The sequence below is a fragment of the Cyanistes caeruleus genome, chromosome 3, assembly GCF_971803275.1.
Source record: "Cyanistes caeruleus chromosome 3, bCyaCae1.hap1.1, whole genome shotgun sequence".
Taxonomy (NCBI): Eukaryota; Metazoa; Chordata; class Aves; order Passeriformes; family Paridae; genus Cyanistes; species Cyanistes caeruleus.
In genome coordinates this window covers 85,177,076-85,203,802 of record NC_141703.1, presented here as the reverse complement: position 1 = coordinate 85,203,802, position 26,727 = coordinate 85,177,076, and the positions used below count along the sequence as shown (strand labels likewise).

Genomic DNA, 26,727 nt, shown 5'->3' with positions numbered 1-26,727 from the left:
CTGAATGTTCCCACTGAAACACACAGGCTACTGAGAGAGTTATGCCTCCTGGTTAGCGAGAAGAAAACCAAAAAAAAAAAAAGGAAAAGAAAAAGAAAAAGAAGGATGAGGAAAGATGAGAAAAAAGGGGGGGAAAAAAGAAAGAAAAAGCCCTCCACAACTTTTAGTTTTTGTTCTTTCATGCCAGGCAGATCTTACCAAATACCTGCTGCACTGTTCCTGCCAGATTAAAGCTTTGTTTTCATCTTGGCTATGAATTCTGAGGCACAGATGTTGCTGAAGTCTTTCTGTACATATTGCAGAGTATTCAGAGATAAAATGGCATCATGCTGTGTCAGAAATGTGTTCTCCTACTTCTCCTGTGCCTGCTGCTTCTCTGTTTGCCCTTTACACCTATATGACAGAACTAAGCATATTATTTCTCCAGCACAGTTGCATTTTATGCTCACTGCAAGCCTTTACTGGCAGTGTTTAGGTGGAAGGTGACAAGGAATCACAGAACCTCCATGAAAAAGCCATCAAACATTTGTACAACTCCTACACTATAGCACTTTGGCTATGAAGTGGAGGACTGCAAGGTAGCAGGGGAACAGCAGAACAGTAGGATTATTTAATTTTGTGAGACTGGCTGCAGCATTAGCAACTTAATTCTGTCTCAGAGTAAAAATATAGTTCAAGCTGAACACCAGAAGTTTGGGCCCAGCTTATAATCATTCTTTCAATTCTGAAAGACTTCTCAAGAATACATATAACCCTTACATGACACAAGGCATTATCCAGATAGGTGATGGGAAAATCCCAAAAGTGCTCTGCTACGCTAACAAATGAACCCACTAGGCGAAGTACGGAAGTCCCTACAGCATGACAGAGCTTACAAGAATTATTCCTCATTATGGAATCAAAGCAGAATTCAGAGCAACAGAACAGGACGGGGAGAAATACATGATCCAGTTGTGGTTTTTTGTCAGGGTCTTTCTCACAAAGACATTTATTAACCACAGAGAACCAGCTAGCGAACAGTCAAAATCAAAAGGCTGAGAAAGCTGGGGCAGTTCAGCCTGGAGAAGAGAAGGCTCCAGGGACACCTTAAAGCCCCTTCCAGTAGGTAAAGAAGGTTAGAGAGGGACTTTTGACAAGTGCATAGAGTGACAGGGCAAGGGCCCACCACCCTGATGTTTTTTTTCCCCTGATGGGGATGGTATTAAGATGGAGGAGGGTAGATTTAGGTTTGATATTAGGAAGCAATTCTTTACAATAAGAGTGATGAGGCCCTGGCAGAGGTTGCCCAGAGAAGCTGTATCCACAGCTGTATCCACAGCCCCGGCCCTGGAAGTGTTCAAGACCAGGCTGGATGGGGTCTTGAGTAACCTGCTCTAGTAAAAGGTTCCTTGTCCATGGCAGGAATGAGAAATGAGATGATCTTTAAGGTCATTCCAAACCAAGCAATTATATGATTCTATAAAATCCATTCTGCACTAAGGACTTTCAGATCTGCAGCATAAGCAGATCCTGCAGGAGCTGACTGAGCAGGTGCTAGAGGTTCAGAGAGCTTGGGGACAGAGGGAAATACTAACAAAATAAGCAAACTAAAAAGCTGTGTACAGCAGGTACCACAATGACAAAATAAAAAGGCACTTACTTGAGCGTCAGTTCTGAGGAGCCACTAGATCTCACCGTCTTACAGACCTTACTGCCAGCTCTCAGACCTGCAGGCAGCTCCCTGATCTTTAATACTACACCATAGCTACAGTCACTAAATACTGCTTTGCAAAGTTTCCTGCCAGGTCAGCTCACAGCCAAGTGCTGAAAAGGAAAAGCAGCCTTGCCTTTGGATGGCTGTGTGCCATGATGAGCTCAGCTGTGTCAAGCTTCATCCTCCGATCTCAGTTCCTAAGAAACTCAAGTGAAGAGCACACTCCCAGCAGGTGGAGAGAGATCCCTCCCATCCTTTCATCGTGCACTCAGTCTCCAAGAAAATGCAAGTTCAGAATTATACTTTTAATGTTAATTTTGAGTTGACCACATCAAAAGGAAAACAACTGCCAATGGCCACATCCTTGCTTTATAGTCTGGGGGAGGAGGGGATTGCAAGCTGGTTTTAAGAAAAAAAGCAAAACACAAACTTCTCATATGCTAGTCAAGAAGAATCTTAAGTCAACCACATTCTCCTCCAAAATTTGTAATTAATTCATTAGGAATTTGAGCCCTCACAGAAAGGGTTTTTAATGCTGAAACTAGCACAAGTTATGCCTTATAGAGAACCCTTTCCCTGCTCACCCCATTCACACCCCAGAGAAAAGGAAAAACAACGCTCACAAGAGCCCCATCACAGAAGGGAAGCACAAGAATTCATGAGAAAGGAGATTCAGAGCACAGAGATCAGGCATGCTTGTCATCTTGGATTTCAGATGATTTACCTACAGCTACAGGAAGTTCAGATGGAACAGGATTTCAAGCCTTCAAAAACAAATACAGCCACACCACACATTGGATGAGATCACCTTGTTGAAGTCACTGCTCCTCGACACTGAGCCAAAATAACAGGGTGGGATTCAAAAAGCAACATCATCAGAAACACAAAGCATACACTGTAACACTAAATTTAAAGCAGGTATGATGTAAAAAGCAGAAAGCCACTTGCTGCTCAGGTGAGATTCTTTTCATATTCATGACCATTCCATCCTAAACTGCACATTTACACATTTAATGTTGCCATCTGTCATCATGTGATGAAATGTTTTTGAAACAAACAAAAAAAGCCCACACAAGCACTGTTGGTGGCATTTGGACTAGGTCCCGGGATGAATAAGTATTGAATCAGAAGGCAGGAAGAGCTCCTGCAGGATGTACCTAGTGTTAGAAAGAATTGGCTCTTAAAAAAAACACAAAGGTCATCTAGAATAAAATTGATTATGTAAATTAAAGAGAAAAAAAATTATCCTGATGATCATCTAATAAACTGCAGGGGATAAAGGAAATCAAGTCGAGAGAATTTCAACATTAACATTTTTCTAAAGAAGTAAATGAACTTCAAAAGAAGCCTTTGCTTGCAAGAAAAGACATTTTTGGTTGGACAAAGTAAATGAGTACATTCTTACCATTTTTTACAGCTCATCACTTCTGAATGTTTTTCTTTTGCAACTCAAGGACTTGTTTCAGAGGCACACAAAACAAATGAAAAGCTGTCATTCTGAAGTCTACAAGGTAGTGAGATTTCTGATCTGCCCTTGCAGCCTTCTTCTGCCCTGACACCTCCAAATCCCCTCTTCGCCATGAGTAAATTGGAAACAAGCTTGGGAGGGGGGACTGTTAATATGAGCTGGCAGGACACTGTTTGAGCAAGTATAACTTTGATGTGAAAGCCAGAAGCCCTACTATGACAGTGCAGTGAGTCACTTGATGACAAGTCACTGAGGCATTTAGAGATGGATTTTGAATTCTAACAAGTACCACTGTTTTGCCTCCTCTAACGGAAGGATGTGCCTTTATTGAACCTGGAATCCAAACACCGCCTGTGACCGTCTGCCTCCATTTCAAGACAGCCTACACAGAGGAATACACTGTTGCATATTTTCTGTCTTGCAGGAGAGCCCTGAAGGAATCTTGAGTTGTTTGCTTTCTCCTCTTGAATCCAGTCCTTCTTTCGTCATTCCCAGCCCTACCCTTACCTCCTCAGCCTAATTAAATCTACAGATCACCAAAACTATCTGCTTGATAGAGGAAAATAATGGATTTCTTCCCCTATCCAGTTTTCATCCTCCTCCCAAGCCCCAAAGAAGATGCTTCTTACTGGGGTGGAGGACAAAATGTTTTACTTCCCTGCTGCTCATCTGTGCTTGCCCAGTATCTTCAGGATCACAGAACTATGAGCAATCTGTTTCTCATCAGTCTTAGGAGTGGCTGGAGAAAGTAAAGATAGGCAGGAGAGGGACAAGGTTTCTGTAGAAAGGCAAAAGGAAAACCAAACTAACAAACAATGCTTTAATAGATATGATCAAGGAATGGAAGTAGAGGAAAGAAACCAAACAGGAAGAATACAAAAGTTAGCTGTCCCAGACACACTGCAAGTTAAGTTCAGTATTGTTGTCTGGGCTCACAGAAACAGCAAGAGACAAGTCTGACACTGGAGGTTACAGATCTAGATAAAATGTCAGTTTAATTTTATTCATACTCTTTAAAATCTGGTTTAAGAACATATGCAAAGGAATTAAAGCAGGCCTGGAAAAGTACTTCCAGCCTCAGTACTTCAGAGTCTTCTGGTAGTGGATGAGACTCCTGCTGATTGCTGTGAATATGGTACAGCCTTTTTACTCATTCTCTCTGCCACAAGGGAGTCAAAATTGCACAGAAGAATTTTATAGCACACACAAATGTAAGAGACTGCAATTTTTCCCAGACACCTTATTACCAAGACATATAGGCTGATGCAACAATAAGAAATTTGATGAGCCAGAAACTGAAATGCAGATTTTTATATTAGATCAAGATAACTGTGAGACAATACTTGTTGCAGGTGCTGCGGTTTCCTCTCCCTCCTTCCCTCACAATTTTTCTGGCTTTCTGTAAGGCTACTCGGTAAAGACTTCGGTGATTTTGGAGAATTAAGTTATAATGCTAGTAACTCATTGTAAAGAGGTAGTAGATACCATCACTTCCTCACCCAAAATTAGGAACTGGAGGCTCAAATCAAAGCCTCTGTGTGCTTAAATCTCTTTATTTAAGTCTTCAAGACACATTTGGATCAAATTCTGTCATTTCTCTCTACAGATAGGAGTAGGAGAAGTCACTTTTATATGAGACATATTTTTGCATAGCTTTTACATCTCCAGAATCTTGGAGTTGAACAGAAAGCATCAAACACCTTAACACACACCCACAACTGCATACATTTTACCAAAGAATCTTACCAATTAGTTAGGTAATCAAAAAGGCGATGGTTTTGATGAAGGAATATGTGGTTTAATCACCATTTCATTTCTGGGTCTCTCCTTTGAGTTCAGCTCCCAAAGTTTTTTTTTTGTTATCACCTGTGATCAGCTGTGATCACGAGACCAGAGAAGCAACACTTCTGTGAACACACATCTTATTCCAAAGTGGGACTGAAGATGAGCACAATGGCAGGGTGAAACAGGGATGAGAACTATAAGCTTGTGGTTAACATTTTGTGGTTAAACAGGAAAATTAGCTCTCCTGGGCAGTGTGGCAAAAAAAAATTCAATCAAACTTCTGTAGAAAAAAAAAGTAGCAATGACCACATCCATGAGATGTGTCATCCACTTAGCAATCATTCCAGGATCCTAGTTCTATGACTTTATATTCCTCCGGACTCTTTCTTGCATGGAAACTAAGTACTGCTAGAGTAATTTCAGTAAGAATTACCACAAGTGAGGTGGCTCAAACCTTCTCAAGCAAAGGGTTAAAAAATAAAAAACAAAAAAACAACAAAACAAAAACAACAAAAAACCAAAAAAACCCCACAATACTTAGTAAAACACAGAAATTCACATTGGAAATCCAGTTCTAAGTAATTTAAGGTTCCATAAGGCAATTAGATCTGTAGCTTTAAAAATTGCATTTGTGTACTATTGGAGACTATTTACTTATTTCTGAAGAACTGGGAAAAATTTTACTCTTTTCACATTTAGGAACATGCCCTTTCAGATATTTGATGCTTGAGTTCCTGAGCTTGAGTGAAAATCCATCTGTGTGCTGTGTTTTGAAACAGATTCATCAATTTGCTAAAATTGGCCAATATATGAATATCTGCCATTTATTTTTTGACCCTACCTAAAACATTAGCCCAATTATACACCAATTTAGATCACTCTCAATAAAAGAAACTTTTTAGTACTATGCCTCCATCTTCCAGTCTATTAAAAACATTGCCCTACCAAAAACAATGTTTAACTAAATAAAACACTGACGAAGTTGGGCTCTATTAAAAGTCAACACAATCTGTGGTTTGCAGAGGAAAATGACATCAAAATTTGCCTTGTATGAGATATTCCTGAAAGGATGAGGACATATAAATTGTTCTATTTCCAGAAGAACTGCAAAATGTAATGGGACTTTCATAATTGAGTGTCTTATTAATTTTAATGAGCTAATCAATATTGCATTTCGAATCCTGATGTGTCTGTTTGCTGCTAATCCCTCTTTGTGCTATGCACTCCCTGGTCTTTGCAGCTGTTACCTGACAAATCTACCTTCTATTGTGAAGGGACATGGGAGTTCAGGCTCAGGTGACCAGCTTAATGAGCAAGACAAGCAGAGGATACATTATGAGCCCGGACTTATTATTTTTCCTTCTCCACCTTGACAGAGCTGGCATTAGAGAGCGCCATAACAGCTTCAAGCACCTCACACAGGTAAGCACAGGGCCTTGAGCTGAATGAATCCAACACCTTCTGTAGTATGCAGAGAGTTGGGAAAGAGGGGTTGGAATATCCCTCCCTTCTGCTGCTGAAGGAAATCAGCTTTTGCTTCACCTCATGCAAGTATGAACTCAGGAAGCGCATGAATTCCACATTCAGCTGTGACTTCTAGACTCCCAAAGCATGATTGAAATAAGATATTCTTGAAATACTAAAGGCAAATTGTAGAATCATCCTGGCACAAAGCCTTCAAGCTGAACTTGTTGGCAAAACTGCATAATGGTTACTTACAGATAGCTGGGGAAATTAAATACAAGTTTGACAAAAGGAATTACTTCTCTACTCTTTCTACAGAAGAGATTGCATTAAGAGGCCAAGCCATTCTTATTTTAGATTATTATTTGTACCTATATATTCCCAAATGCACGTTCTCTGCTGATCCTATCTTGTAATTACTTTATGCTACATAAGTGACAAGGTATTTTGCATTACACTATATGCAAAAGAAGGAAAAAATCCACATGATGCAAGCCTCTGGTTCAAATAAAAATATTTCTCACTCCAGCTCTTACTTCATGAATAGAACATCAGCCCTGAGAAATGGGCTTTGCCTTCTAAGGGAAGCATCATCTAAAATACTGGTGTGCCCCTACAGTCATTATGAAAGGTAAAAGTGCAAAGCCCTACTGATGCTTAGAGAAAGTAACTCAAAGTGGTGTTGTGACCTTAGCAAGCCAGGCTGTCAAGCTGTGTCCTAACCTTTTGTATTTGATTTTCCTTCTCTCTGCTGCCATCTGGAAAGTCATCAAATGCCATCAGCAGTAAACCATGGACAGACACTGTAACTACACGGGGAGATCTTGCAAGGGCAGGAAACAAAGCCTTAAGGTAAACTTGGAAGACTTCTCCATTCCCAAAACACTCACAATTTGAATAGCAATTATTTTCCTCTCCTGATTTCCTTTTAGATTATAGATGGACAGACTTTATGGAAAAAGAAGAAAAAATAAGGCAAGACACAAGTCTTTATGCCCCATCTGCCTGCAGCACACACTCCCCACTTGACTTCCTCACAGTCTCACAGCTAAAGGCCCACCAAGATCAAGGAATTGTTTGCAGCTAGATGTCATATGACTCAAGGCAGCCACAGTCTATTTTGTGTACCATGTCTCCCACACAATAGTTGGGATTACAAAGGGCTATTTTGGTAGAAATTATTTCTTTCCAGAAAGTACCTTCAGTTACTACTTCTGCAGTCTTATGATTTGGCCCAATTTTCACAAATTTGGACTTTTTTTTGTACACCAGTCACCTTTTTCTCTTCCTTTTGTTAAACCTAAGATGATACAAGGTTGACTGATTCAGCACCACTTCTGACTTTTGACAGGAAGTAAGAAATAAAATGGCTTGAAGGAAGTTATACCAGCTTAAGAGTAAAACAAACTAGCTATATGGCAGGTCCAAAGAGTACAGATTGCAAGAAAGAAAGAAACTATGGAGAGGAAGTTATTGTTTAACCTGCATCTCAGACACATAGGAGATTGATAGTATATGAGTGGAAGCCAGAACACTTGGACTGCTAGCCTGAAAGAGCTAGCAATTAGTATTGTGTATTAGTACACAAACCAGAACTGAATACTTGGACTTTTTCTCCAAATTCCCCTGGAAATCCACTTCTCAGAGGGCTCTTTTTGTTTCCTCTTCCCCCATCCCAACAAAAAAATGCTAAAATTAAGAGGAAAAGTGAAAGCCACGCGACAACAGTGTTTTTGCAGGTGGATTTGTTAGCAATGCTGCCTGCATCCCCACAGTGAGAGGAGCAGGTAAAACTCCTTTCAGCTGCTCAATATAGAATACAACACATGGGAGACAGAGGAGACCAGGGAGACTACAAGAGGAATCAGCATTTTTAAAGTGCAACTCCCTGAGCTATTTTAAAAATATCTACAGGAGGGTAGAGGCGCATCCTAAAAGTGCCTTTTTTTTCTGCAGTTCATAGTGGGAGCCTGGGGAGACACATTCATCTCAGAGCAACCACGTTTTGAGCTTGGAGTCACCCATGTGTTCATCAAATGGATCCCATGAAGGGCCCTGAAACTGTGACATGCACCCCAGTGTCATGGGCCAAAAAGAAGATAGACCATGGAAGGACCCAAAGACATCCACAGTTCAGAGGATGTGCCTGAGGTGTGATGGGACAAAAGGCAGCTCCCTTTCCTGCACAAAGCCAGGAGCAGTCATCACCACTGGAGCACTGAGCATTACCCCTCACAGCCACAGCATCCACATCTGCACATGCTGTGCACCGCTGCACCCAAGTGCAGGAATTTCAAACTTGAACTTCAGTTTGCGTAAAAACCTGATTAGTACAAACAGCATCAGGCCCTTTTAACCTACTCATCACCAAAGAGCAGATTAAACCTCAGATGGGAAGAACTGATCCCTGACTTCTGTGCTACATCAGTGAGCACTGGCTGACAGTGACTGCTGCCACCAAGGGGAATGGACTCAGCCATTCCCATCTCTGCGAACAGGGGTGCTCCCAGGTGAGAGCTGTGCAAGTGTATAAGAAGAGTGAAGAGTCACACACTGGACTCTTTTCTCTGTAAGAGCAAGCCTTCAGCATCAAGCAGAACATGCTGACACTGTCCCCAATTCCTACATAAGCCAAGGCATCAGGCTGAGAAAATTAGTTCAGCTCATTGCCAAGTATAGAAAAACACTCTTTGACACAATACAGTTCTGGCACACAGTATTGTTTTGCCTTCTCAGAGAGGTAAAAAGCCAACAGTACCTGTCAAAGAGCTAATGGCTGACTGTGCTCTTAAGAAATATGCCTGATTTTTAGTTGTCTGGTTTCAGTCTGTGTCTTGCACATCCTCATCCAGACTGGTCAGTTCCTTTACAAAGTCTATTTTCTTCTGTTATCTGTTGTTGACGGGATGAACTGTAAAACCAGAACACTTTGAGGGTGGAGCTCTGGATCATTTCTGTATTTTTCAACTGAGAAAAGTTTATTTCAGCTCTAGGTTGTTCTGTACACTCTTAAGCACTTAAGGATATTGGACCATAGCAACAAGCTTTTGAAATTACAAAACTTCCCACACCAAGGAAGTGAGACAGGTGCACAAAAAGGAAAAATAAGGAAAGAAGACATACTGCAGCTCACATTTATAAAAAGACAAAACCCTTGTCAGCAAACTGGTAAAATGCATGCATTGGAATCAAAGCTGAGAGAAAAGGTCTCTCTTCAGAGACTTGGAAAAGGATAATAAAATAGTTCTTTGACCGCTCAAGCAAAGAGAGCTAGCATCAGTTTTCAATCCAGCGCAAACAAGGCAGTCATAAACACAATAAACGAGCAATATATTTTCACTTGTGGCAGTTATATTGAACTTGCCACATATTACTTCCAATATCCTCATGATGCACAGAAAAGCATTAACTAAAATCCTCCCTTTTTTTTTTTTTTCTGAGCAACATCCAGAGCACATAGTATTCCCCAAAAAACAGTAAAAGCATTTTTGCTGTCATGCCACAAGAGCATTTTCCTCTTCAAGTTTATTTTTGGCTTTCATTTCCAAATCAAAGAATGGTAGTTATATCATCCCATTTAAAGATGTGAGTCCTTCCCCACAGGACTCAAAAAAGGCTAAAAAAAAATCACCTGGCAGTTTATTGTCCGGTCTTAGACTCCAGCTTTGTTACACAGTGCTGCTGAGAACAAATTCTGTTCTGTGGCACAAGACAGGCAATCCAGAGTTAAATCAAACTGGTATTTAGACACACTCAAATTCCCACCATACCTTCTGTTCTCTGTGCAGAGATGAGCTTCACTTCTCTGACTTGTCCACCAAAAAATGCACAGGGAAAAGCAGTCTCCAAGCATCCAGTGGACACACATGCAAACTGTTCCACAAGGAGGAGTTTTTCCAGCCCAACCCTATAAAGCTGAGAGCAAGATCAGCACACCCACACTTAAGAGATATTGGAGCAGCAGACAGGAAGGTGCTCCCTACTTGGCCAGGTAATGTGTGCAGCACCAGGAAACTCCAGCTATGGAGAAGGAAGAGGTGGTTCAGTGAAAGGCATTCATAAGCCACTGGGCAAAGAGTAATTGCGAGCAAAGAAAACAAACATTCTTCAGTCTGTGCCCAACACAGCCATTTCACCCAGCCACAATACCTGCTTTCACTTTGAAAATGAAAAGCTTGGCTGACTGACCAGCTTTTATGGTTGTTCTTACACACATACACATATACATGTCTCATACATAATTACCACGTAAAGTACACGCCTTACAGCCAGTCCCAAGCAAGAGCCAGGTTTTGACACCTATTTATAAATCTTGCTCCTGAAGGAAAAACTCCTAGAGGCAATGTCAGAATAAGAATAAAGTAATGCTCAGCAGGAGCAGATGCACCGTGACACACATACGGATGGAGCCAGCTATTCCCAACAATCGTGAATTCTAAGCTCTCTGGATAACAAAAGCAGCAAGACCAGGGATTGCAGGCATAGGAGAGCCGTGGATTGGGGCATTTCCATGCACAGCAGAAAACAGAAGCGCTACTGCCTCTGAAGTCTCGCCCTGCTGGTGCTGCCTCCTCCTTCGAGCTCCCAGGCGCATTCAAGAGCACCCAGAGGTGCCACCCGTCTCCGATGTCCCTTCACTGATACCCACTCCCCAGGCAGAAGCCCCTGCTTTGAAGGAGGCTGGATTAGAGACCACCTGACGTTCCCTCCAATCTGAATTATGCCACCATCCCGAAGTTCAGCTTTGCTTTTAAGTACTTTGCTAGCAAAAAGCCACGGTTTCGTACACACACATGCGAGCGGAGGGGTTAAAAGACAAGCTCCCACCTTTCCATCCCTTCTTCACCAGCCACACAAAGCCCGAGGCTTCGTCACCCCATCGCCCAGCACGGGTCCAGCTCCTCAATTCTTTGTGTCTGCCCAAAGCGCCCGCCCCTCCAGCCGAAGCCAGGACGCGGTGCTCGGCAAAAACCGTGGGCTGAGCCCCGACTGCACCCCAGCCTCTGTGCCGGGACCCCAAGCATGCGGCCCCGAAGGTCTCCCCGCTCGCAAAGCCCGGGGGCTGAGAGCGACTCCCTTTGTTAAAATGAATGAGCCGGGGAGGCAGGAGGGGGAAGTCGGGAGGGGGGAAGACAGGCTCAGTATCTTCTTCTAAAAGAAAATTTCAAAGAAGGAGGGAGAAGAGAAGGACTGAAGAAGAAGAAGAACGCACCCGTCCGCTCAACCCCTGCGCAAACTTCCCGGTTACCAAAGGAGCGAGGAAATCCCCTTCCCCGGCGCGGCGGGACTCACCTTCCGCCCGCCGCAAGGTGCTGCCCGGCTCCCCGCCCGGCCCCGCTGCCCACACCGCCCCTATCGTGGGCCCGGCGCCGCCCCCCGCCCCCCGCCCGCCTCGCCGCGGCCATTGGCTCCGGGGGGCCCGCCCCACGGCCCCCCCTGCCGCCAAGGTGGGCAGCCGGGCCCGCCGGGCCGGGCTGCGGAGCGGGGAGGAGGAGGAGGGGGCAGCTCCTTCCCCGCTCGGCGCCGGCCGGGGCGGGCATCGCAGCCCAGCGGCCCGCCGTGGAAAGTTTTTTTGGGAGGGGGGTGGTACCTTCCCGGCGCAGCAGATCGGGAGCCCGGAGCTGGCTGCGCCTCGGCGCTGCCTCGGGAAGCCGCGGGCTGCGCTCCGGCCGTGCTGCGGCTGCGGGCGGCTCCCGGAGCCCCGCAGGGCAGAGGGCGGGAGCGGCGCTGGCCTGTCTGGGACGCACAAGGCTTTGGCGATCACGCCATCAGCGGAGCTGCCACGCCAGGGGTGGATGGCCGGCAGCTGCACCCTCGGCGAGCGGCGCTGCGATGACTTTATTTGTGCTGCCCGTATCGCGCTGCGCTATCGCGGAGCCGGCTCCATTGTGCTGAGCACTGTGTGCGTGCAGATCCAAAAAAGGCAAGAATAAAATGGGCTCTGCTCTGCTGCTGTGCTGCACGAACCGAGGCGTCTATACCTTATATTGCCGGGATCCGAGTGTTCTTCCCTCTCCCCGTGATGCAAAGCTCGCTGGAAACTTGTCACCCTAGTTAACAGGAGTTTTCGGCTCAGCGCTTGTGCTGTGCCTGGAGAGAAAAAGAGGAGGGGTTTGACTGCACGTACAGCGCAGGGCTCTCGGGAAAAGAGCACGGGCATGCTGAGGTGTTCTTGGGACGTGCTCTCTAGAAGTACCAAGGCGGAATGCTGAAGTGAAACAGGTAGATAGAGGCAAAGGGCAGACAGGCTGTACACCGAGACAGCGTGCCCCTACACACGACAGATTAAAACAGCGCTGCCACAGTCTCGCCCTTCCCCCTTGTACCGACATTTATCAGTTCCCGTGATTAGTTTGTTCGAGACTTAAACCAGCAGAAAATTAACACCGCAGAAGTAAACAAATGGAGGAAGCGAGAATTCGAGTCTGGGGCTGATAGGGAGAGTGGGAACGCCACAGAGTTGATTTCAGTCAGCTGAACCTGCTGTGGAATTGCACACTTGGAAGCGCTTCCCTCTGTCGGATACATTTAACATTGGATTCAAATCCACGCACACCGCAGGTTGTATGCGCTCCCTCAAGCACCGTCTGGCCGTAGTCTGGTTGCAACATAAAGGTTTTTATGTAGTTCAGGGTAATAGGTGTCAGTCACATCACTTCAAAGGCAGGATCAGACCGTGTCCAGAATCCCAGAGATACACGGGAGTTTACAGGATTGCTGCTGGGGGGGTAGCGAGGAAGTGAGGCAAAAACCATGCAGCTCACCTTAAATGCTGGATCCATAAAGGGGGCTCCATCAAAGCTGGAGTTAAAACCCAAGAGTTACCCTTTGGCCCTGAACTGAGAGCTGAAGAGTGACTTCCTTTTGTAGCATGCTTGAAATCCCAAAGCCTTTTCAGAAATATGGATGCACCCTGACAGTTTTTAAAAAAATAAATGTTGAAGTCAGGCAAGAGGAGCCCAAAATACTCCATAAACATTCCCGTTTTACACGGTGTTTTACCAAATACATTCTTTCAACCACAGGGATAAGCCAGGTAACGGCAGTATTTGACCTAAGGCCTGGTCCATAAACACCTGGTGTACCTCACTCTACTGTGCCCTGGCAAAGTCCATCTGGAGTGCTGTGACCAGTGCCAGGCTCCTCAGTCCAAGGGAGACATGGAGCTCCTGGAGTGGGTTGTATAACTATAGTCATAGTGTTTGCCCAAAGCACCTGCCCAAAGAGCTACAAGTATGATGAGGGGACAGGAGCATCTCTCATGAGGAAGGGCTAGGCATGTGCAGCCTTGAGAAGAGACAACTGAGAGGGGACCATCAATACACAGGTTAGCTAAGAAATTCTTTTAATTAAATCTTTGTATATTTGCTCTCAAGGGATCTCACCAAAACTTTTAAGAATCCTTATATTTTGCTATTTTTCCTACTCTGTAGTAATGTGGAATCCTAATGCGATATCCAGGAATTACAATACTTAGAGTTTTCTGAATTCACCCAAAGTTCAAGACTTCCTTGTCTGAAACTATTGCTGGATATTTCAGAGGGAGTTCCTAAACTAAAGGAGGAACATGTCCATGAACAGCATAAAATAGGATAGAAAGCTATCACTGAAAACCAGAATTTGGTACTTGAGAAAAGAATGAGTTAAATGTAAATAATTTCATTTGCATTTCTAAGCACCCAGAGCTAAGTGTTCAGGTGTTTTCAGGGAAAGGATCCATCTTGCCTTGCACTCAGGTTAAAGTCAGATGGCCCTTTCCCAATATGGAGGAAAAAGGGGATTTCTTACGCCTCAAAAGGGTCTCCTGTGTTCTGTGGGAAGAAGTCTGGCACCAGAGCCCAGGCTCAAGGACCAACTCTGTTGAACAATCGATTTTACAGTGATCACATAAGAAGTGCATTTTCCTCCCTTTCAGACATACAGCAGAACAAGCAGTACAGCTGCCGTAGGGCCAGCCTGATGATTTCTTCTTTGTCAGCAGCACCAGTATCAATAGTTCTTACTCTGCTGTGCATCTCTGTTCCTGAGCTACTCCCTGCACTGTGCCAACACAACTATTTGTGCAGTATGTAATGGAAGGGATCAAAGAACTGGTCCACCTAGGAGTTTTCCCTTTTAGCCAGATCAAATCCTCAAGTATCTTGTCTGACATGATGCAGGAGGAACACAAGAGAATGTGAAATCACAGGAGCTGAAGCTTAGCTGAGGGACATTAACTTGTTAGGATGTGCCCACTTAGTCACCTGCATTAACCTGTCCACTCATTTAGTCTGCTCAAGCAAACAGAGACAAATTTGACTAAATGGAAGAAACCAGAGTTCATGAATGACTTGAAAATTAATTACAAGTCTCTAGGTCTTAGTAGCAGTGAAAGGAAAAAGACACAAAAAGAAAAATGGAGTCCTATAGTTATACAACACACAATTACCAAGTTCCTCAGCCAAATATCTTACTGTGAAGATGCAGAAACAGCAAGCACCAGCAAGTGAAAGGTGATGGTGGGTCAGCACACTACTGCCTAGAGCTTTCTCACCCAGTAAATCGAAAGTCAATCCAGCAAAGTAAGGTTGTTATGGTAGTGTGAAGTGAAGAAGAAAACAGACTATGATTCATCACTGTCCTACATATCATGTAAGTTTGTACAGCTCTGAAAAGAAATGTAAAACACTTTAAAATCACAACTATTTCCTTTTCTTTCTGTCCAGATAATACAGTACACTAAAGCAGTGAGGAATGTGTTTCTGGACACAAATCTATGATGCACAAATGTTTTTGCTAAACAAACACACAAAAGCACAACAGCAACAATCTTTCATTTCCTCAGTAAGTTTTAGGGAGTTTTAGTGCCAGAAAAGCAAAGTAAAAAATAAAAAAAATGGCCAGAACACCTGACTAGCAGAGAGCAGCATCTGGTTCCTATCTTATATATCCTGATGTTTGATGGTGTGTAATACTCATCACAACAGAAGTTAAGATCACTTCCAAAATGTACACAAATAGCACATTACTTCTGATGCATATTTAACGTGAACATGCACCTCCTCCCATCCTGGAGAAATGTTTGCTATGATTTCTCTGCCTAGAATGAGTTTAAATACAGGAGTAAGAACTGGGGTCACCATTTTAGCAAAGCTGGCTCTGGGTTACACTGTTTTGATCATAGCACTGAAGTCAAAAATCTAGCTTATGCAAAAACATTTCTCAGTATTTTACTATATGCAGTTGTTTCACTCCAGATGAATGGTTAAGGCATCATACTATACACATTCCCACTTGCCACTTATTCCTCCATTTCTGTACCAAGAAGCTCACAGTAAAGGGTCAGGATCTGTCTGGTACAGTTACAGCAGCAATTACAACTTGGTGAATTTTTTGAATTTTTTTTATGTTTAAATGCCAAAAAATTCTGGTTCTTCTTATGGGTTACTTATTTGTTGGTTAAGTTACCCTATAGTTGGTGGAAAACTCAGAGGAACCTTCATGCCATTCCAATTTTAAATAATCTCTTACCGCTTCATTGAAGTCCTGGAATCTTGCAAAACCTCTGGTGATGAATACACTTTTACATTCCAGATCTCCTTCAGCCAGGAAATTGCACAGGGACAGCTAAGAGCCCTCAGTGCTTTGGTGAGCAGTCAGCAAGTCGGGGAATACTAGGGAAGCCACAAATGACTGATTCTGGAAGCCTTGTGTATCTCTGGAAGTCATAAAATACAGATGGGCAATGGCTTAACAGTGAGATCAGTCTTTGATTCATTAGCTAACAGCTGAATTTAAGCACATATATCTGAGTTTTGAGGCATGCTGCTAATTCAAGCTTAAAAGCAAGGGGGGAGTTTTGCCCTGCGATGTGAGTTTCTGTGGAGCTGTACAGAATCCTGGCTTTGGCTTAGGTTTTATATGTCCTCTCAATGATCTAAATAGTTTGGGTTTTGGAAATAATATTACTAGGCTCTGGTAATCTTAGGTAAAAAACATACCTAAATGCTGTAAGCTCTTTTTTGTGGGTGGAGGTATAAACTTCAAACACATTGGGTCAGTCACTGGAGCAATAAGAATTCACACCACAGGCTGACCATTTGTATATAAATCCTACATTGTGCAAGAATCTGTGGAGATGAGTGCCATAACAGAAGAGTCTGTTTTCAGATATTAAGGACAGTACTGATGTGCTCCAAAAACAAGAATTTGGCTCAGAATTTTGTCTTTCAGTCTTCCAACTGCAGTCATAGCTGTGGTTCCCTACATCAAACTTCACTCTGCCTGCAGTCTGAAAACCCCCTGTTCCTGCCTGCCCAGCTGTATCAAGAAACATCTACTCATTCCTACTTCCTCTCCTTTCCCCTTCCTCCCACCTCCCAGCCTTTTTTAATGACCCACCTCACTCTGAAAGAGCCTTTCCTCCCTGATTCCACCAGCCAACGTAAGGCAAGGATGTGAATATGGTCTAGATACTCTTTTAGGGGTCTATGTCCCATCTTGACTGGAAATTATCCTAGAACGATTAGGGTGGGAAGGGACCTCGAGGACCATTTTCTTCCAACCCCCCTGCCATGGGCAGGGACACCTTACACTAGACCAGGTTGCTGAGAGCCTCATCCAACCTGGCCTGAAACACTTCCAAGGGATGGGATGTGTGCAGCTGCTCTGGGCAGCCTGTTCTAGCGTTTCACCACCCTTGTAGTGAAGAATCATGTCAGCAGCTCTGCTTTACAAAGCACAGGCAGCAGCAGACAAAGAGGCACCCAGGGAGAGCAAGAGGGGCACTGCTGAGAGGGAGGGGAGGGAAGGGAAGGGGGAGGTCATAAATACTGCTCATTCACTTGGGCCTTTGGAGCATGAAGGAATTGCTGCCAGTGAAGGAGGTGTGGAAAGTAGCACAATAACAGCAGGCAGGCAAACATCTCAAGCACGTGAGAGGCTGTCTCCCAAGTGACAAAATACCTACAGAAATCACAGAACAATCTATGATTGCTGGCTTTTGTTCAGCCACCAGTACAAGGTCTTGGACTGTGTGGCACAGGCTTCTTAGAACTGGTCGGGTGACTGTCCTGGCCTCACATGTGAACTGGTTTTAGGCATTGTCTCAGAACCATGACTCTAAATTTCTCTCCTCAATATAAAGAAATCAGAAAAAAATAACTCAATACTGCCCAAATGTAAGCTTGCTACCTAAAACAGGTTTCCCAACAGACAAGTCTGTGACATGTTTTCCTTCCAGGATTCAGCTTACAGACTTGCAATGGTTTTATAACAGTCAGAATCACTTTTCCATTAATTTAATTGTGGTTTATTGTGGTTTAATTGTAGACCTATGATGAGAAAAATCCTCCCCTGTGAGAATGTGGAAGAGCTGTGGAAGAGCACAGTAGAAATAGATTTATGCATTTCTTGGGCTCAACAACTCCTGCTGAACCAGTAACAAAACAAGAATAACACTACTGAAAGTTAAAACAATCCAAATTATTCTGAACCATGCTATTTTTTTAAGTTTTATTTTACCCATAAGTGGGGAGAAATAAAAAAGAGAGCATAGTAATGAGGGGACACAACTCCAGAAGTGTGGAAGAAAAAGAGTGTGCTAAACTTACCTTTCATTAGGGACTCCCCAAGTTTAATGGGCTACCATGCAAAGAAAATAATAATAAAAATAATGTTTAAATCAATTAGCTTTTCCTCTATTTATTGACTTTTTAAAGAAAGCCTCTGGAGAGTTTTCCTTTCCAGTATCAGGGCTTAAAAACATAGCTAGGCAATGCAAGAGATAGTCTGAATGAGACATCAGACAGAGACTACTAATCCAGGGTTATTTATTACTCCAAACCTAACAAGAGCAGCTCATTTTTCTATGCAGAAAGTCATAGTTACATGGGAGGACACTGTAAACAGTGGAGGGTGAGGCTGAGATATTGTAACAGCCTAATGGCACCACAAAAGTAGATTATTTTGCCAGTTTTGCTGAGCTTATTCAAACCAAATGATTCTGAAGACCTGATCCTATTTTAACTGAAGCCAGTGAAAGATTTGCCACACATTTCAGAGTACAAAACCAGTCCTTCAGTCATAGCACCTCTGCCAGATTTTGTTTCACACCCTGCCAAAATGTCATAGCTTGAATTACTTCAGTAGCTTGAGCCATTTAAAACTAGACTGAATAAAACCCTGGAGAATAAACTGCAGAGAGAAATCTTCCCCTGTTCTTTGCCTTATCTCTGCTCTTCTGCCTCACTGGGTTACATGAATAGCAACCAAAAACTGCAGAGCACTGACAGACGTGGTGTCTCTGGGCATTTCAGATGTTTCACAAGCAAGCTTTGAAAGTGTGAAACCCCCGCCCTCCATTTCTACCTATTTGCATTGTGTCCAAGAGGGCCTAAGTGGATCATAACAGAAAGATTATAGAGTAGCTGACTTCAAATGTTTTGGGAAAACTGCATTGAATTTGAGAGATTTCATGGCAGCTTCAAACATCAACCAGCACAGTAAAATTTTATTGAAGTCCAAAGTAAAGGTCTTCAGCAACATAATCTGAACTGACCTGGAGCAGATGAAATACTATAGAAAAGGCAAGATAATTCAAGTTATTAACTCATTAAAAAGCTGGAGAGATGGAACATCCGTTTTGCAGGGTAGAGAGCGACTTTGATAGTTAACCCAATAGGGGGAGCTATACAAGCTCGGGGGCATTTTGGCCGAGGACAGTGACACTGACAATTTAATTATGCTGGTTGGTCACACTATAACCAGAGTTACACTAGAGATATAGATCACAACAAGCCTGCCAAGAGAGCTGGCCCTGCAGAATTCTTTTGATATGATGTACATCTCAGTGCCGTCCAAATTGCTGATGAGTCACAGATTGTTCTGCAGGACACAGGAAATCTTAATAAATTATTTTATTGCATAATCCTTTCCTATTGAGTCCTTGTATATACCTGCAGGAACTGCTAAATAACAACATACAACCCCCTGAGCTTTTTCACTGGCTGCCTCAGCAAACCACAAAACTGCCTGCATAAAACAGGTTTCAGGAACATACCAACCTCTAAGTTTACATGCCTGTCAAGTTGCCTCTGCAATCAGAGGAATGTCAAGTTGCACTGGCTGCAATTTGCCATAATATCTCTGATGAGGTTTCTATCCTGAATCTCACCATCTTGTCTCAGTTTGTTAATTAACAGGAAAGGCTATTAGGAATGATAGGAATTAGGGATGGCTATTTTGCCCTTTTTTTGCCACATTTCCTGGGATATGCAGAGATCCTTATCAAATTATTACATACTTACCAAGTAATTAACTTCATCAGCATAAATTAATCACCAAACCATCTTAGGAGCTGTATCACAGATGAGGAAAATGAGGTAAGAGCTCAATCTGTAGCCTCAAGCTCTGCAGGAAAACTACTGAAATAATGCTTTTTGAATTCAGGAGTTCCTGCTTCCCATTTCTGCTCTCAGACTAAATCAATCCTTTAAGCTGCCTCTGAAAGCTTCCAATTGCAGCAAATATAAACCTTGTGGAAGGGACCTGGGCCTGCAGTCATACAGAGAACTAATCTTCAGCAGACAGGTGAACTATAGGGAAGAAACATTTAATATTGCCACTTGCAATTGGCAGCCTCTGACCAGAGGCTTTGCGTTCGCAGAGAGCAGCCCTGCGGGAAACTGTGATACTGAAACCGATTCTCTGGTGACAGTGGCCTTTATCACAGAGATGAAGGTGCAAATGGCTGTCTACAGAAAAAGGTTCTAGAGACCCAATAAACAGTGCAGAAAGTGAGTCAACTGCTGATGTGTGCAGACCGTGCTTGAAAGAGGAGGGCAAAGCTACTTGCTGAAGGGAAACTGGGTTTGGAGCATTTAAGCTTCAGGATGGACCATGCTTTGTTGTGAAATCTGTGTATTGAGAATTTCTTATTTTGCCTGTACGGCTCGATTTCTAAGAAGAGCATTTTCCATAAAACCATATTCAAGAAGCCCATGCTGAAGTAATTCTTTTTCCCCTTTAGTTTATAAGTGGTTACAAAACAATGAAGCTCTCAGTTCTTTACACTTCACAGGGGAGAATGTACAAAGAGCTGCTTAATCTCTTTCAGTTCAGCTCTTTAATTCTCATGGGTATCCAGTTGCAAGGTATCTGTATCAGTCTCTGAGTTCTCAGCTGTGACTGTTGGCTCTTGTTTTAACACGCTGTTTTAGAGCTGACCAGGTTTCAGCATGTGAGGGCTGCTGTGCCTAAATCCGTTTGACGTTGGCAGAGGAGCAGCATCACAAATCCAGCAGTGCTCGCTCTGGTGATGAAATGCCAAGTAAGCACTTTCACAGTGCCAGGCTAATCTCAACACTGAGATTTGCCATCCAGAAGGAAGCAAGCTGTACAACTAAAGAAGGCACATCACCAAGGAAGATTTGAATGCTTCCTGATTGGTTTCCCAAATAATTATGTCATTTGCTTCTAACGAGGCTAGCTTGCAATTCAAGTATTATATAGTTTTCTCAAGTGCAAACTGCAATTAAAGAATCAGAAGGCAAGATGCAAACCAAACCACAGGATCAGCTAAGAAAAAATGATTAAACCAGATAAATTAATTTCCAATTTATTTCCTCCCATTTTTGCCAGACAATGTCAAATGCAAAGTGAAAAAAAAATACAAACATATTTATAGCTAATGTAATAAATTAACACCTGTATGCTATATGAATGTGTGAAATTCGCTAAATTAAAATGCAAAACTAAAATGCTATATTTGGCTCAGTCACTTAGCAACAGCTGCATCAGTTTAAGACGTTTCCGTTCTGCAGCTGTAAGCTGGTACCTCAGGCTGGTGCTCCCACAGAATCATAGAATGGTTTGAGTTGGAAGTGACCTTAAAGCTCGTCTCATTCCAGGCCCCCCACAATGGGCAGGGTCACCTTCTACTAGACCAGGTTGCTCAAAGCCCCATCCAACCTGGCTTTGAACACTTCCAGGGATGGGGCTGCCACAGCTTCCTGGGCAATGTGTGATGGTGCCTCACCACCCTCACAGGGAAGAATTTCTCCGTGGTATCTAATCTAAATGTACCCTGTCTCAGTTTAAAGCCATTTTCTCTTGTCCTCTGACCTCCTGCCCTTGTCAAAAATCCCTCTCCAGTTCTCTTGTAGCCCTTTAGGCACTGGAAGGTGCCCCTCCAGGAGACTGGAAGGTCTTCCCGGAGTCTTCTCTCCTCCAGGCTGAACAACCCCAACTCTCTCAGCCTGTCTCCACAGCAGAGGTGCTCCAGCCTCCTGGTAATTTTTGCAGCACTAGTCAGATCCATGTCCTCTCCGTGCTGAGGACCCCAAAGCTGGATTCAGTACTCCAGGTGGGGTTTCACAAGAGCAGAGGTGCAGAATCCCCTCCCTCGCCCTGCTGCCTGCACTGCTTTGGATACAGCCCAGGACATATCTGGGCTGTGAATGCACATTGCTGGGTCATGTCCAGCCTCTCATGCACCAGCACTCCCAAGTCTTTTTCTCAGGGCTGCTATCAATCCGTTCATTCTCCAGTTTGTATTGGTACCAGGTGTTGCCCTGATTCACAAGAAGCATCTTGCACTTGGCCTTTCTCAACCTCATGAAGCTCCCACAGACCCACTTCTCAAGCTTGTCCAGGTCCCTCTGGATGCCATCCAGGTGCATCAGCTGCATCACACATCATCTACAGACTTGCTGAGGGTGCACTCATCCCTCCACCAAAGTCAGCAAAAGGAAATGCGTGCCTGCATTTTGCCTGCTCCTCTCCAAAACCAAGTGTATTAATTCAGATACATTTTTATCAGCTATCTACTAGTTTGGTTTTGTCATCAGGTAGAAGCCTCAGCACCTGCTCATTCTGACAGCTCTGAACTGAAACAGTAGCCCACACCAGAGGAGCAGAATAAGCAGCCACATCTTAAACTATCACAACAATACTCACCAGAGTGTACCCAGCAGTGCCTGAAGATGAAAGTAAATTGTGAAAAAGCATGAAAGTGCTCAAGGAAATAATCACAAGAAAAATTACTACAGGAATTTTGTCACAGTGCAACAAACTATTTAGAAATTACTATGCCAAAAAGAAGGAGCATAATGGTCAGAAGACACTCCAGGGAAAAGGGATGTCTAGTCTTGGTCCAGGCTATCTTGACTACTTAACTGCAACGCTGTAGTTATTTATTTACTTGTTTCCTGATGTGAGTGCTGTGATGTGTGTTCAGGTCAGTGCTGTCCCCTGTGAGACAGGTATGCCTGGGGCACAGCTTCCAGATCACAACCTTCAGTGGATGCAGACAAAGGAATGCCTACTCTGAGGATCATACATAAAATTAAGAGCAGTACAGGAGTTGAACTGCTTGCCAAGAAAAATTCAGAAAGCAAGAAACTTTGCCAGCCAGAAAGAAATCACTTGGGCTAGTGATTTTGAAGGGCAATTTTGAACCTGTACACCTAAATTCCAATAGAATAATGCTTCAAAATTAATATTTTGATCATTAGATATTCATGCCAGAGAACACCACTGTAATAAACAAACTCAGTAAGTTACATTAGCAGAAAGATCGTATCTGTGGGATGGTGCTTACATTTTCTTGTTCAAAAGGATCAAAGAAGTTTCTCTCTAGGAGCTGCACCATCTCCAGCTTCACTGAATGCCCTTGGGCAGGGTGTCATGGTGTACCTGGAGCAACAGGGTACCAGGTATCACCAGGTGTCATCTGCTATTCATTAGGCTGGAACTCCCTTTAAGCACAGAGATGCTTTCTCCCATGCTTTCCTTTGGCAAGAAGAGCTACACAAAATCTATAAGACTAGCACTGCAGCCTCCATAATAAAATTTAAGATAAGGAGGGTGCCATCATGCTCAGCCACAAAGAAGCAACTGTTATGCTGGAAATTCTGCTTGTTTTATTAATCATCCTAATTTTTCACTGTGTTGTCTCTCTTCACAAACAGAAAGACAGGAAACAGCTATCTGCTTTTAGCCTGTGTATAATCTGCACAGTCACCAGGGATGCCACAATCTTTGGCTGATACATTTCAGTTTTAAGAACTAAGCAGACAAAACATGCACACAGCCTAGGCTGTACAGTCATTAAAATCCTATTTAATGCCCATACATGAAGATCATTCCTGAACCACGTCTTACACAAGCCAAGATCAATGCCTCCATCTGAAGGTTTTATCAGTACCCACAAAGGCAAGGACACGGCTTATAGGCACCACTATAACACCAATTATGAGTAATCATTTCCAGCCTAAATGATCTGATAATAATTTGCCAAGCCTGAACTCAATAGCTCCAGCATGACACACACACACACACATCCAAAACACCCACTGGTACTGCAAAAGGCAAGAGTTACTGTGCTTATTTATTTATTTGCACCGGGAGCAGCACATCCTATTGTAGAAGTGGAGGAAAACCACCCAGCATTGCAGATACATGACTAATCCCTGTAACAAACAGGCACTGAAAATATACCCAGGAGAAGAACCTAATGAGCTGAGTGGGCCAAATCCTCCTCTGCTCAGTATCCCTAATAGTCATTTATGTTTTGCCAGGAAGCAGAATAACAAGAGTTCATCACCTCTGTTTTCTTCTGCACTATGTACATGTTCTGCACACACACACACACACACACACACATATATATATATATGTATGTATATATACATATACACACATACACATACACACACACACACACACACACACACACACACATATATATATATATATATATATATATATATATATAAATTAGAGCTATTAAAAAAAATTATCTTCAGCTTATATGGTACTATAGTCAAACCACTAGTAAATCCACTTAAGCTTTTGTTAGCCTAGGTAGGAATTGCATGTGGTTCCTTCCTACTACAGGAGCTTAATGTCCTTCAGCAGATGGTCCTCAGGCTTAATAAGTAAATATAGAACTGAAGATTTGTGTTGAAACATGAAAAAGAAGTAAGCAGGTCGCTATTATTAAACAAATTCCAATCAGAGATTGCCAGTGCCTATATCTTTTTCTGGTTTTCTTTCCCAAACCATGAAAGGTAACCTGATGGCTGAGAAATCACAAAAATAGCAGGTTACAAGGCTCACTTAATAAGTGAAAATAAACTGAAATGCATTCCCTTAAGTGCTTTTAAAAACTAAAGCAGCTCAGTAAGCAACCTAAATTCTCAATTCTATTTAGGAAGTTCTCTACTTCCAAAGTGTTCCCCCTCTTCAACCTTCTAGGTCTGTTTTGGTTTTGTTTTTTTTAACAGCACAATTATTTGAAGGTATTCAGGGTGAGCAGAAACACAGCTGAAATTACTGCTTTGCATGGTGTGAGGAAGGAGAAATTTCCCTCTTAAGTCCACTCTGCAAACTACTTCCAAAACCAATAATTAAGTCTTGATCTACTTTATAAAATACTAGAAAAATGTTGTTTTGTAGGTTTACAGACAGTATAGAGAGCAGAATTTGCACTTGCCCAGGACTTACCAGCAGACCATGTCATGCACACAATCATAGGCAATTTTGCATATCCAAATAAGCCAAAAAACCCTCAGGCACAGCCTACACATACACAGTGACAACACCCTGACAGCTGCTAGTTGTCAGCCCAGACAGAGCTTGGCAAAACCAGAGTGGGGTTTGCCCCTTTTGCTGTTTACCTGCATATTTTCCATGAGTCTTTCCTTCATGACCTGTTAGTTTAACATACACAATATGTCATAAAGCAACCAGTTTAATGGGCTCACAGGATGCAATCACATAAAATCCCAAATAAGTAGGGAACTGTGACCTCACCTGTTTGTGTCACCCTTCTTGCCCTAATCCTCACTTTCACCTGTTTAGCTCAGTTTTCTTTGTGGCAACACACCAGCTACTTCACTGAAGTCCCAAGAGATCCCATTTTCCTTATCAAAAATCAGCTATTTCACAAAATAAACATACTCTTGTTGTGATACTATCTATTTTGGTTAACTCCATTTACTTCTTACCTGATCTCCATTTCTTTCTAAATTCTCCAGATTTGTTGTAAAGCCTCTGCTTCCATCAAGGCCAGATTAGTTCTCCTGAGAGGCTTACAGGCTAAGCTGCAGTTTGCTGGTTGCTCTGCAGGATGGCCAACGAAGAAATAGCATACTTGAGACCTCTGCTCCACAGAGATTTGGGGTTTCTTTAAAGTAATTCACCTTTTTGCTTGCAATGCAACTCCAAAGAAAGCATTATATAGCAATGAAGTCATAATGTCAAAGTGTTACACTTTAATTGCAAGGGAACTGTTTTTGTTAGCTATGCCCACTATTTTTGTTAGCTGAGGTATCACCTTCTGTGGCAGAGAGGGACGTCATTAGGAACATCTATACCAGCACTTCTCCCTTGTCTAACAAAGTAATCATTCAAAGTGTTATTGCTGGTACTTACTGCAGATCAAAAGAAGGCAGCTGATGAAACCGAAGTTTGTTGTCTGAGCGCGTGAGATGACTTTTCTTGTTATTCCAATTGGAATGGAAAGTTTTGATCCTGCAGTTCACCCACATGCCTGCAATCTGAGCCAAATTCTCCTGTCAGTCACAGGTTTGCCACACACATGAGACCAGAGACCTTCCAGGTCTAAGTCTACAGACTTCCATGCAATCAAATCACTACATATTTAGCCTACTGTTGTCTATTTTTCATTTTCACAAAATCTTTCATCCAGGCTTCTAGGATGCTGCAGAAACCGAAGTGTATCACACAACCTCCCTGTATTAAACATACCAAATAAGCTTAAAGAGGAAGAGTGAGACACAGCTGCCAAAGAATGCACTGACTTCCAAGGTCTGCACCAGGAGACCTGAAGAAAGCTGGAGCGGAATGATGGCTGGCATCCACAGAGACTGAGCTCCTCAGATAAGTTCCCTGACCTGAGAAAGCCTGATTCCCACAGCTCAGTCAGAAGGGACTGCTGGGTGAAGAACACGACAGACTGACTGTCCCTGATCACCTGCCTGCCTGCCTAAGGCAAGGAATGACACTCACTGAAGCATTTTCAAGGAAGACAATTCTACATGGTTCATGTGTTACAAAACCAAGTAGCTTATCTAATACTGTGAGAAATGCATAGAAGCCAGAAACTTTCACAGTCATTACTGCATGCCCAAGTCACTTTGAGCTCTCTGGGAAGGAGAAGAATAATGGATGTCTTCAAAACCACAAACACTTACAACAAAACAAAATTACAGTCTCTATTGTTTGTTAACAGCACTCAGCCTGCAACATCCAGCTGGGGAGCTCTGACATGCAGCAGCAAGGCTTAAGGATTTTAAAAGGTTTTATATTAAAA

At 43.0% G+C, this 26,727-nt stretch overlaps 1 protein-coding gene across 23 annotated transcripts in view; it reads right to left on the bottom strand.

Annotated features, from left to right (window-relative positions):
• Positions 1–26,727, bottom strand: part of PAK1 (p21 (RAC1) activated kinase 1) — a 97,195-nt gene that overhangs the window by 58,379 nt on the left and 12,089 nt on the right. For 4 of the 23 annotated variants that reach the window (XM_086882352.1, XM_086882353.1, XM_086882357.1 and 1 more), the window contains exon 1: positions 11,703–11,740. The exons of 1 other annotated variant lie outside the window; for it this stretch is intronic. The gene's annotated coding sequence lies outside the window, so the exon portion shown is untranslated. Of the gene's footprint in view, positions 1–1,639; positions 1,799–10,180; positions 10,431–11,622; positions 11,788–12,000; positions 12,501–12,606; positions 12,720–15,920; positions 16,108–26,727 lie in introns of those variants that run through there. 18 more of the 23 variants (XM_086882351.1, XM_086882354.1, XM_023922040.2 and 15 more) reach the window with 16 other exon arrangements.